General features: G+C 46.2%; 1 protein-coding gene across 1 annotated transcript in view; it reads right to left on the bottom strand.

The window, feature by feature from the left end:
• Window positions 1-13,740, bottom strand: part of LOC308042397 (rap1 GTPase-activating protein 1-like) — a gene marked incomplete at both ends in the record, with an annotated part of 195,328 nt that overhangs the window by 127,464 nt on the left and 54,124 nt on the right. The gene's annotated exons all lie outside the window — the stretch shown is intronic.

The raw sequence follows: 13,740 nt of genomic DNA, 5'->3' as shown, positions 1-13,740 counted from the left end.
GTTTCCCTTTTAGGACGGGATTTATTGACCACATTGGATGCCGTAATAACATTTGAGGATGGAAACCTGGTAATGAAAATTCCAGAATCTAAGGTAGGACAAATTCTGTTATTAAAAGAAAACCTGGTAGTGAAAATACCACAAGCAGTGGAGGAGGCTGTGATGGACTGACATACCTGGGAAATCAAAACCAGCCCAGCCTGTAAAAGTGGAACTGAAGGAAGATGCCAAGCCAGTACAGTTGAGGCAGTACCCACTGAAACTAGAAGCTAGGTTAGGAATAGTACCTCTAATTGAAAAATTCTTGAAATATGGTATTCTAGAGGAATGTGAATCAGAATATAATACTCCAATTTTTCCAGTAAAGAAACCTGATGGTAGTTATCAATTAGTCCAAGATTTGCGGGCTGTAAACCAGATCACTAAGGACATTTATCCGGTAGTTGCAAATCCATATACCTTGTTAACATCTGTGAAAGAGAAATATAAATGGTTTACTGTACTTGATTTAAAAGATGCCTTCTTCTGCATACCCCTTGACCATGAAAGCAAAAATTCCCATTGCCTTTGAATGGGAAAATCCACACAATGGGAGGAAAACTCAATTAACCTGGACACGCCTTCCACAAGGGTTCAAGAATAGCCCAACCATCTTTGGAAATCAACTAGCCAAGGAACTCGAGGAATGGACTACAAAAGGTCATATCATGATCCCTCGACAATGGTATTTGTTGCTACAATATGTAGATGATATTCTGATTGCGACTATGGGAAAAAGGATAGAAGTGTTTGTATCCCATATGGTGACAACAGTATTGGAACAAAAGGGGGGCCATTGGCTTTCCTCAAGCAGAATGATGAAATACCAGGTAATTCTGACAGAACAAGATGATGTTGTTCTAAAAATTACTAACCTAATGAATCCTGCGGAGTTTTTGGGTGCAGGTACTGAAGAAGGAGATCTGGAACATGATTGTGTGGAAGTCATCGAATACACCCATGCAAGTCGTCCTGATTTGAGAGACACCCCGCTGGCAGAAACTGACTGGGAACTCTTTACTGATGGCAGTAGCTTTGTGGAAAGTGGAGTACGGTATGCAGGGTATGCGATCACTACTGTCAAGACAGTAATTGAGGCCAAACCCTTACCACCAAACACCTCAGCACAAAAAGCGGAATTAATCGCCTTGACTAGGGCATTGGAACTCAGTGAGAACAAGAAAGGTAACATATGGACTGACTCAAAATATACTTTCGGAGTTGTTCATGTACATGGAGCCTTTGGAAAGAGTGGGGACTGCTCTCTTCACAAGGAACAAACATTAAATACCAGAAGGAAATACTGAACTTGATTAATGCCATTCAGAAACCATCACAAGTTGCTATAATGCACTGTAAAGCTCATCAAAGTGGAACATTGAAAATTATTGGGGGAAATCAGCTTGCTGATCAAACAGCTCGGTCGGTGGCACGGCAAGTGAGAACAATGGTGGGTCTTGTCTCCCAGAAGGTAAGAGCAATTGATTTATTACCTTCAGAGCCACCTAAATATTCCATAGAAGATGAAAAACTTGTAAGTCTAGTAAGAGCCAGCAAGAATAATTCTGGGTGGTATGTAACCACCAATGGACAAGTTGTGGTGCCAAGCACTATTATGAGAGGAATACTTCAGACAGAACACCAGAAGTGTCACTGGGGTGCAGAAGCATTGGTAACTTATCTAAGGAAACAAATTATCTCGGTCCAGATGTTAACAATGGCAAAGTCTATTACAGCTAAGTGTGAAATTTGCTTGAAAAATAATCCTCTAGTAAAAAGAAAAATAGAAATGGGGAAAATTAAGACAGGCATGCAACCCGGGGATTATTGGCAAATAGATTACACGGAACTCCCCAGAACTCGTGGATATAGATATCTACTCGTTGTGGTGTATACCTTTTCTGGATGGCCAGAAGCCTTCCCTTGTCACACCAACCAAGCAAAAGAAACTGTGAAATGGTTATTAAAAGAAATAATCCCTAGATTTGGGGTACCAATAGGAATATCATCCGATAGGGGGCCCCATTTTGTGGCACAACTGATAAAGGAGGTTAGCAGATGTTTAGGGATTCATTGGCATCTGCATACTCCCGGGAGGTTTTCTCGGTAAGGACCAGCTGATTGTTTCCAGAGTTTAAGGTGTTTAGGTGCAGAGGGTTCTGTTTCCGAAGGTGCAAGACACGACACATCCAATTCTAAAGCGTTACTGCTACTGTTTTCTATAGCCATACACGTGCCCTCCGGTGGCCACTGTACTTCACTAGGCAGGTCATATTCAGGCCAGCGGCGAGTACAATATTCAGTTAATTTCTTTTTACTCATTGATTGTCCGAATCCACCCTCCTTCCAATGTTTCAACAGGCAATCTAATGGTGACATCTTTGTATTGCACGTATCAACACAGAAGGATATAGATAACTAACACAGAAAGATAACACAGGTAACTTTACCAGAACAACAGTAAACACGGATCAAATCACCAGTTTCAACAGTAAATACAGATTAAATCACCAGAACTACAGACCAGGTGCTGAGCAGCACTAATAACCAGACCAGGTGCACACAAATTACCAGACCAGACCAGATGCCGAGCCCGCAGAGGTTTCCCTCTGTCTGACGGACGGCTGCCTAGGCAATACCCCGGGAGCTCCCTGCCCAACCGAGCGTGGCTTTCGCTGCGTCTGACCGGCAGGCTACCAGATGCCTGACCAGCAGGCTACCAGACCAAAACCAGACCAGGTGGGTAGCCAATAATCCAGATAAAGCACCTTCTTACCAGTCAGAGGTCCGTCATGAGCAGCAGAGGGTCAGTCGCATCCGATGCACTCCCCAAGAATACCTCGGTGCTAGCCGGAGCAGGATCGAGACGTGACCCACCTCAGCAGCCCACGAGGTCCCACCTGGGTCGCCAAAATGTTAGCAATAAGGACACATAACCACAGGCGTAGTTATATGCGGTGCTTTATTTCAGCGCTGGGAAACCAGGGGTTCACACCCAAAGCTGGCTTCCCTGCTCAGTTTAAGTTACACAGTATTTATACAGTCCATTCACATACATATTCGTATATTCATTAAGATACGTAACGGTTACTCAACATTGATTGCAACATCGATTGCAACATCTTGGAACTATTTTGATCATGTACAATGTCCTCTGGTGGTCTTTCAGGGGGTCTTCAGGATGAAGTAAGTAGTCTTCATCACTTCTGTCCCTTTCACCTTTGGGTACTGCACAGGCGAGCTACTTCTATAGCTAGATAACTGCTGACTTGCTCAACCTCCGGAGATACTGCATGTACTTCTCCTCACTCTATGCGTATTTAGGCTAAGATAAAGCTAGGTTGTTAAGATAAGAGTATACTCGAACACGATATGCTTGAACATCCTTTCAGGGACAGTTTACAAAACTGATTCATCATTTCAGGAACGTTTTGTAAAACTGGTTCTGTTACTAACACACACATAGGATTCCTCACCGAAAAACACGCAGAAGCCTTTCCACAAGCATCTAGGTATATGCGCCCATACGTGCACGCATACGCAGCTAGAGAAAAGCACCTACCTTTTCATGCACACTTCTGCAAGCACGCCCTCTCACTTCTACTTACAGGAGGACGTAGGAGAAACGCACTTTCATACTGGAGGGTAAACACGTCTGTTTAAGATGGAGACACTGCACACACGTACACATGGCTTCACATTTGGAGAGTACCCCCAGATATGCTCCTGTTTTGGGATCAAACTGTGTGTGAATGAAGTTGTGCTTATAAATACTCGTCTGTCCACGTGCGTGTGCCTGGTTGTGGGTTCCATTCATGTTTAAGCTTAAATGAGTGTACAGCTGTGGTGTTTGTTGGAACGCTTCTGCATCTCTCCAGTTGTACAGTCCTGCATTTCTCATGTGGACAGACGCAAGGGAGCTCTGCTAGGAAAGAATCAGCGACAGACATAGGCAGAACTGAACGCTGAGCCATGGTACTTCTCATCCATGGCAAATGCTTCACAGTCACCTGAGGAAAGACACTTAGCAATCAACCTACAGGAGAAACGGAACAGAACATGTCATAACAAGAAAGTGCAACAGAGCATCTCTTCACAAGCTTGTCCCTGATCTATAGCTGAAGGCAAACACTTGTGTGCTTGTGTGAGAGGCAGTGTCTTTCCTGTCACCGTCTGGTAGTTTTGCACAGTCACAGGTGCTGGCACGACTGTCAACGTCTAGGATACCTGCAGACTTGACCCAGTGCTTGTGGAGACAGTGTCCCTGAAAGTCTCTGTGTGCCTTAGCGCCTGCTGAATCCAGCCATTTCTCAACCCGCATGTGAGTCCCTCTTTCTCTCCACACACATGGGTGTTTATTTCGTCTCCTGTGTGCATCTGCACTGGTGTTGTGCTCCAGTGAATGTGTCTGCTGACACTTTGTGTGTGTTGGTTGTGCCTGTGTGCAACAGAACAATCATGACACCTCAAGTGAACAGAGAAAACGGGAATCATCTAGGTAGAGGAGACAAAGGCAGAACAAGGCAGGATTGAAATGTGTTTATGTAGACGCTTTCCCTGTGCTGACTTTTCACAGTTATACCAGAAAAAAATCCGAGAGGTAGCCCTACCCGAGAAACGCTTCCAAAGAGGTCATTTAGCGAAAGAACAGCAGAGCCTGTGTGATATGACTGCACGTGTAGCCATTCGTGTATCAAACGTCTGCATAGAAATTTGTCAGTCTGCACAGACATAGACGTGCTTGTACTTTTATACACGACGGTAGTGGTGCATAATTTTGAACGGAGTCCCGTGTTTGTACACGCTTGTGAGACGGTCCGATGGGGTGTACAGGCTCGTGCGTTTATTTGGAGTCTTATTTATACAAGAGCTGAAGCATGTGCACAAGTGTGAGTGTTTGGGGAAGAGTTTCTGCATATATGGAGCTGACCTCTCCCCTGCTTGCGTGTGGACACAGATGCGATAGGAATGGAAGCTGCTGAAGCAATATAGACTGTGGACAAGGTACAAAGGACTTACCCATCCTCAAGCAATGCCATGATACCTGCTCTCTAACCACCTGCAGAACGAAGGGATATTTTTCAAATTTTAGATCCTCCAGCACGAGGACGTGCGGACAGAAGATTAAGTTGTATAGAAGCAGGGTTCTTAGCTTATATTTGACTAGAAATTAATAGATCTACTGGATGTAAGGAACTAATAATTTTCTTCGTGTAAGTGTGTACCAGTTGCGCTTCAGAGGAGAATTGCCAGCGTGGAGAGGTAGATCGTCAGACAGATAAAAAGACCCTCAGAATCTCCGCCGAAACAGACTGCATGTCCTGCAATTGACGCTAGATAACATCAGTAGCCTGCTTTTAGGACATTCTTTCTCCTGTAGACGCTTGGTATGTGAAAAATTGCCCCAAATTGTTATGAATATGCAAGAATTGGAGCCTACTGCTTTCCCTTTTCTTTTCCGCATGCACACATAGGCTCCCTCACCGAAACGCAGGCAGAAAGAAGCCTTTCCACAAACACACAGATGTGTGCAAAAGCTACCGCCTGCGTGCTCACGCAGCTACGGAAAAGCACCTACCTGTTCCCACAGTGATATAGAATGTTTCCAAATAGGTCATTTAGCCAAAGAAGAGCGGAGCGTGGTATCAGGGAAAAATCATATCTGAAGGACCTTGCGCTAATTCCTGCTAGCAAGGAAAGGCTTCTAACTTCAGCACCTCTTCTTCCTCTCTATTTCTCTTTCAGACTATGTTCCTTCTTTCCTTTACAATTGCCTAGGACGTGCTCCCCTCCATTCCAACCCGGCTCATCAGCCCTTCTGGGATACTCACACTTGTGCACCTGCTGCAGCTCTTGTAGAAAGAAGTTTCACACACGCTCATTCCATCCTTGCAATCATAAATCGAGCTGAACACACATGCACGGTTGTGATCTCACACCATTCTACACATACCATTTCCTATACACCTATACAGAGCCACAAAATCCCAAGGTCTCACAGACCTTCCAAGAGCACATAGGCTTGTCTCTGATCTATAGCTGAGGGTAAACACTTGTGTGCTTGTTGGAGATCATCCGTCTTTCCTGTAAGTGTTGGAGTGTTTCGCTCAGGTCTAATGTGCTCAAGCTCGATAATCAAGGTCTAGGATATCTGCAGACCGGTCCCTGCTTGTGTAGAGACAGTGTGCCTGAAAGTCTGTGTTCGTTAGCGCCTGCTGTATCTAACCGTCGCTCCATACTCGTCTGAGTCTTTCCCTCCAAAATCATGGGGGTGAATTTCGTCGCACATGTGCATCTTGCGCTAGTGTTGAGCTCAGCTGAGTGTGTGTCTTGACGCTTGGTGTGCGTTGGCTGTGCCCGTGTGTAACACAGCACAGTCAGGAGTGCGCAAGTGAACAGAGAAAAGGAAAATCGCATAGGTAGAAGCAACGAAGCAAAACCGATTCAGGATTGACGTTTGCTCGACAGAGACAGATTCCCCGCGTTAACATTTCACAGTTACACGAGAAGAAAGCTGAGCGGTACATCGACCGGAGAAATGTTTCCGCAGAGGTGATGTAGTGAAAGAACAGCAGTGTGCGCGGCAGTCAGGACTGTGCCTGAAAAGCGCCAAAACCCGCAGAGCCTGCGTTCAAAAGCTGGTGGCGATGTGACTACACTGAGGCACGTTCCCGTGTCTGCGACTGTATAGAGTGCTGTTTCATGTTCACACAAAGGCTCACGGTCCGCTTTTTCTTCTGTGTGTGCACACGCGTTTCCGTTGTCTCTTCCGAACAGCGGTACCTCTGTGCGTGCAGAACGACGTGGTCAAACGCATCTGCCTGTGTTTTGGTAAACAATGGAGTGTACGTGTTCAGACAGCGGCATCTCCGCAGACGTCTCCACAGACCCAGTTCTGAAAGCCCCGCACCCTTGGACTGAACGTAGAAACAACCAATTGCATCGGTGTGCGCAATCACATATTCAAGACGGACGTCTTTAATCTCACAGAAACACTACTGTATTTGCATTCAAGCATGTATCCGAAACGATGTGTGATCAGATGAGCTGCCGGTATTTGCTCTGTTCTGCATGCTTCGTTGTAGCTCTCTTGACGGCCGCAGGTTTATCGGCTTGCTTTATACGACTGTGTAAAGGGATAGCTTGAGAAAGCTTGCCTTTTGCCTACTTCAGCGCTGGAAACTAGTTGCTACGCCTTCCCTTTTTTCCACGTGCACACACACGATTCCTCACCGAGAACCACGCAGAAACCTTTCCACAATCACCCAGCTGTGTGCACACATCGCCACGTGCACGCACACGCAGCTAGAGAAAAGCACCTACCTTTTCACGCACCGATGAGTAAAGCAAACGCCTGGCCACACACATGCACACTTCCACAAGCGCACCCACTCCCGTCTCTTGACAGAAAGACGTACGTGAAATGTAGTGACATGCTCGAGGGTATACAAGTTTGTTGATGTGTAGCGTACTGCAAAAAAGCATACGTGCGTGCACGAGAATACACCTTTTAAGGATATCTGCAGAAATGCGCCTGCTGCTCGGGTTTGTGACACACGTGCTCTCCTATGGGGTTTGTGTCACACACATTGTCCATGGCGGTTTGTGACACACACACTGTCTAATGGGGTTTATGACACACGCACTGTCCAAGGGGGTTTGTGAAATACACACTGTCCATGGGAGTTTGTGATATGAACACTGTCCAATGGGGTTTCTGACAAACACGCATTCCAAAGGGGATTGTGACACACACGATATCCACGGGTGTTTGAGACACACACGCTGTCCAATGGTTTTTTGACACATGCACTGTCCAGGAGAGTTTGTGACACAGACGCTGTCCAATGGGGTTTCTGACACATACACTGTTTAGAAGGGTCTGAGACACACACAGTATGCTGTGGGTTTTGTGACACACACACTGCCCGGGGGGGTTGTGATACATACCCTGTCCAAAGGGGATTGTCACACTCATGCTGTCTAATGGAGTTTGGAACACACAAACACTTTAATGATGCTTGTGACACACAAGCTGTCCAGGGGTGTTTGTGACACAAATGATGTCATATCGGTTTTGTGAGACACAAGCTGTCCAGTGGAGTTTGTGAGACACACACGGTCCATGGCGGTTTATGACACAAACGCCGTACAATGAGGTTTGTGAGACACACACGGTCCATGGCGATTTGTGACACACACACTGTCCAGCGGGGCTTTGTGACATGCACACAATCCAATGGGGTTTGTGACACACAAACTGTGCAATGATGCTTGTGACACACACACTATCCAAGGGTGTTTGCGACACACACACTGTCCAATGTGGTTTGTGACACACACACTGTCCATGGGAGTTTGTGACACATACACTGTCCAATCGGGTTTGTGACACACACTGTCCGATGGGGTTTTTGACACACACCCTGTCCAGGGGCGTTTTTAACACATACACAGTCCAGGGGGTGTTTGTGACACACACTCTGTCCAAGCGGGTTTGTGACACACACACTGTCCATGGGAGTTTGTGACGCACACACTCTCCAATGTGGTTTGTGACACACACAATGTCCATGGGAGTTTGTGACACACACTGTCTAATGAGGTTTTTGACACACAGACAGTACAATGGTGTTTGTGACACACAGACATTCCAATGAGGTTTGTGATACACTCGCTGTCCAATGGGGTTTGTGATACACACACTCTCCAATGCGGTTTGTGACACACACACAGTCCATGGGGGTTTGTGACACACACACACTATCCAATAGCGTTTATGACACACACACTGTCCAATGGGGTTTTGACACACACTCTTTCTAATGGGATTTGGGACACATGCACTGTCCACGTGCGTTTGTGACACACACACTGTCCATGGGGGTTTGTGATACACACACTGTTCAATGGGTTTTTGAAAAAGCACTGTCCAGGAGACTTTGTGAGACACACGTCATCCAATGGGGTTTGTGATACACACACTGTCGAGGGGGGGTTGTGACACACTGTCCATTGGGATTTGTGACACACAAACTCCACCTTAAGCTCGAATGGAGCATCAAGGCACACGCATGCTCTCTCTTTCCCTATACCGAGTCGTGTATAGAAACCGCTAAACCTGCGATCCGCAGTAAGATACCACGAAGCATGCCGTACGGAGAAAATACCAAAAGATCCTCAGTTCACACATTGTTTCTGATACATGCTTGAACGCAAATACGTTTTTGCTGCTGTGGTATAAAAGACGCCAGTCAGAATATGTGATTGCACGCACCGGTGAAATTGTCACATAGCCACCCGCTTTTGAATGCAGGCTCTGCTGGTTTTGGCACTCTCCAGGCACACTCCCTAAAGCCGCGCACAGTTCACTTGCAAAATGTCGTCTAGGGAAGCATTTCTCCGATCGATCTACAGTTTTGCTTTCCTGTCATGTTACTGAGAACTGTCAGCACAGGGAATCCGTCTCTGTCGAGCACACGTCAATCCCTCTTTGGTTTTCCTCTCTTGAGTCTGCCTAGATGATTTTCCTTGTTCACTGGACTCCCACTTCACTGGAGCAGTCATGGCTGCGCTGTGTTACACACAGGCACAGCCAACGCACACCAAGTGTCAAGAGACACACTCTGCTGAGCTCAACACTAGCACAGATGCACATGTGCGACGAAATCAACACACGTGCTTGTGGAGAGAAAGACATGGACTCACACGCGTGTGGAGCGATGGATAGATCCAGCAGGCGCTAGGAACACAGACTGACTTACAGGCACACTGGCCGCACACCAACAGGGACCGCTCTGCAGGTATCCTAGACGTTGATTATCAAACCAGCCACACTGACCTGCGCAAAACTCCCAGACACTTACAGACAAGACACATTCTCTCCGACAAGCACACAAGTGTCTAGGATGTTTGTGACACCCACACTATCCATGGGGTTTTGTGACACACAAACTGCCCAATGGGATTGTGACACACACACACACTGTCCAATGGGGTTTGTGACACACATTGTCAAAAGGGTTTTCTGACACACACATTCTCCAGGGGTGTTTGTGCCACACACGATTTCCAATGGGGTTTATGACACACACACTGTGCAAGGAGGTTTGTGACAAGCACACTGTCCAATGGGGTTTCTGAAACACACACACTGTCCAAAGGAGTTTGTGACACACAAACTGTCCAATGGGGTTTGTGACACACACATAATCGAAAGGGGTTTGTGAGACATAGGCCATCCATGGGGGTTCGTAACACACACACTGTCCAATGGGGTATGTGACTCACACACACTCCAGTGGGGTTTGAGACACACACACTGTCCAGTGGGGTTTGTGACACAGACGCTGTCCATTCGGGTTTGTGACACACACGCTCTCCTATGGGGTTTGTGACACACACACTGTCCAATGGGTTTTTGTACACACAAACTGTCCAGGGGGGGTTGTGACACATATGCTGTCCAATGGGATTAGAGACCCTCATGCTGTCTAAAAGGGTTTGTGACACACACACAGTCCAATGGGGTTTTCGACAGACACAATGTCCAATGGGATTTGTGACACACATGCTGTCCAATGGGGTCTGTGACACACACACTGTCGAATGGGGTTTGTGAGACAAACATGCTATCCAATTGAGTTTGTGACACACACATGCTGTCCTATTGTGTTTATGACACACACACTGTCCAATAGGTTTTGTGACACACACAATGTCCGTGGAGGTTTGTGACTCACACTCTGTGCAATCGGGTTTGTGACGCACACACAGTCTAATGGTGTTTGTGACACACACACTTTCCAATGGTGTGCGTGACACACACACACTGTCCAAAGGGGATTGTGACACACATGTTGTCAAATATGTTTTGTGAGACACACACTCTCCGGGCTGGTTTGTGACACACACGATTTCCAATGGAGTTTGTGACACACACACTGTCCAAAGGGTTTTGTGACACACACGGAGTCCAATGGGGTTTGCGACAGACACACGATGTCTATGGGGTTTTTGACACAGACGCTGTTTAATGGGGTTTGTGACACAAACACTGTGGAATGGGGTTTGTGAAACACACATGAAGTCTAATTGGGTTTGTGACACACGAAACTGTCCAATGGGATTTGTGACACACACATGCTGTCCTATTGGGTTTGTGACACACACACTGTCCAATGGTGTTTGTGACACACACTCTGTCCAAAGGGTTTTGTGACACAAAAGTTGTCAAATGGGCTTTGTAACACACAATGTCTCCAGTGGGTTTTGTAATACACACGATTTCCAATGGGATTTATGACACACACTCTGTCCAATGAGGTTTGTGACAAACACACTGTCCAATGGGTTTGTGACACACACATGCTGTCCTATTGGGTTTGTGACACACACACTGTCCAATGGTGTTTGTGACACACACTCTGTCCAAAGGGTTTTGTGACACAAAAGTTGTCAAATGGGCTTTGTAACACACAAACTCTCCAGTGGGTTTTGTAATACACACGATTTCCAATGGGATTTATGACACACACTCTGTCCAATGAGGTTTGTGACAAACACACTGTCCAATGGGTTTGTGACACGCACATGCTGTCCTATTGGGTTTGTGACACAAATACACTGTCCAATAGGGTTTGTAACACACACACTGTCCAATGGAATTAGTGACACACACACTGTCCAAAGGGGTTTGTGAAACACACATTGTCAAATGGGGTTGTGACACACACACACTGTCCAAAGGAGTTTGTGACACAGGCGCTGTCCAATGGGGTTTGTAACAAGCACACTGTCCAGAAGGGTTTGTGACACACACACTATCCAGTGGTGTTTGTGACACACACACTGTCCAATGGGATCTGTGAAACATACGTTTTCCAAAGGGGTTTGTGACACACATACTGTCCAATGCGCTTTTGACACACACACTGTCCAGGGGGGGTGTAACAAACACAGTGTCCAATGGGGTTTGTGACACATACACATTCCAATGGGGTTTGTGACACACACACTGCCTAACGGCTTTTGTGACATACACACTGTCCAGGGGGGGGTTGTGACACAATACTTCCCAATGGGGTTTGTGACACACATATGCTGTCCTACTGGGTTTGTGACACATACACTCTCCAATGGGGTTTGTGACACACAGTCCACTGGGGTTTGAGACACAAAGGCTGTCTATGGGATTTTTGACACACACGCTGTTCAATGGGGTTTGCGACTGTCCTGGTTTTGTTAAAAACAAGTTTCTCTTTCAGTGAATTTTGCCTGTCAGCTAAAGCCTTCATATTAACTGCATTTTCCTGGAGAACCAGATACATGTTTTGGTAAAACCTAGCAATGGAATGCAAACTTATTGATAAGCATGGATGGACATCTCACGAGAGGGGCGACGAGGAACAACTGACCAACTGTGTATAACATTCCATTCACGTGAATACTTCATATAAAATGGGAGATCACAAGGATCTCGGCCCTTCTTTTCCCTTTTCCCTATGGCCGACATTAGGAGAGGACCTTGCTAGTCGTCCCTGCGAACTGAGGCCTAGTGACAGACTGAATCCAGCTCTGGTTGGCTGTGGAGTCTAATCCAGGACTTTGGGTGCTGGCTCTGCAGTTGCTGAGACTTTCAAGATTGGTTTTGTATATTTTGTATTATTTTCTCTATTCTTATTAGTAGCATTAGTAAAACATCTTTAATTTTTTTAACTCTCTTCTCTCTGTCCTTCTTTTTCTCTCCTGATCACCTGTCCTGAGTGGAAGGGGGGAGAGGGAGGGGCAAAAGGGGGGAGTGGGGGGGGAAGAGGGGGTTAACAATACATCTGCCAGGGTTTTATTGTCACCCCGCAATCTTAACCCTCGACAGATAATTGGCGCCCAGCGTGGGGCAAGAGAAAGGGGTAAATTTGGAGATTTTTTGGCTTTTCTACGGCTCTGACGTGCCTTTCAATTTTCTTGGCACGGTGCCAACTCATAGAGTTGTGATACTCGCGCGCCTGTTTGCTTCGGATATTATTTAGTGCTATTAAGGCAAAGTGAATTCCACTGATTTAAAGATGTTATGGCTCAAGTTGTATCAATTATTTTCTGCATTGTGCTCACTGATTCCATATCTGTGTTGGGCTTTCTTTTTAAATCGAAGTATTCATTATATAACAACAAGGAACTGGACAATGCTCATGATGATACTGTGTGGTTTGTCACTGGTTTATTTCATTATACTGCAGCCGCTAATGAATTTCTACTCGCTTCTGCTTTACCTTGAAAAGCCTCCAGGAGAGATTAAAGAGCCGTACGGGTCTGTGTTTGCTAATTGGTCAAGCGAACCTTTAGAAATGCTGACTAACAATACTTTCGTTTTTTCGCTAGGACAGTTCGCAAATGTTTTAGAGAATTTCGAATACCCTTGGAGTTTTGATAGAACTGTGATGGTGTTATCTGGTTTGCTGAATGTGTGTCAGTTTGTGCTTCTGTTAAGAGAAATGGCGTTCAACAGGAGGTTTGCGTCTCTTTGTTGTCCTGAGATTTGCGGTGCGTCTTCGGAAGCTTCGGCAAAAAGCACTCCGAGCCGCTCGAGAAAGAGCAAAACAGTGAAAGCTGCCGTTGCAGCTGCTGCCCCCGCCACGGCGCCTTCGCAGGCTGAAGGTACAGCTCCTACACAGAGTTCTTCTGCCAAGGTCACTTCTGATAACA

Source organism: Nesoenas mayeri (genome assembly GCF_963082525.1).
Source record: "Nesoenas mayeri genome assembly, chromosome: 1".
NCBI classification, from domain to species: Eukaryota; Metazoa; Chordata; class Aves; order Columbiformes; family Columbidae; genus Nesoenas; species Nesoenas mayeri.
The sequence above is the reverse complement of the archived record's forward strand: the minus strand, read 5'-3'. Positions and strand labels throughout refer to the sequence as shown.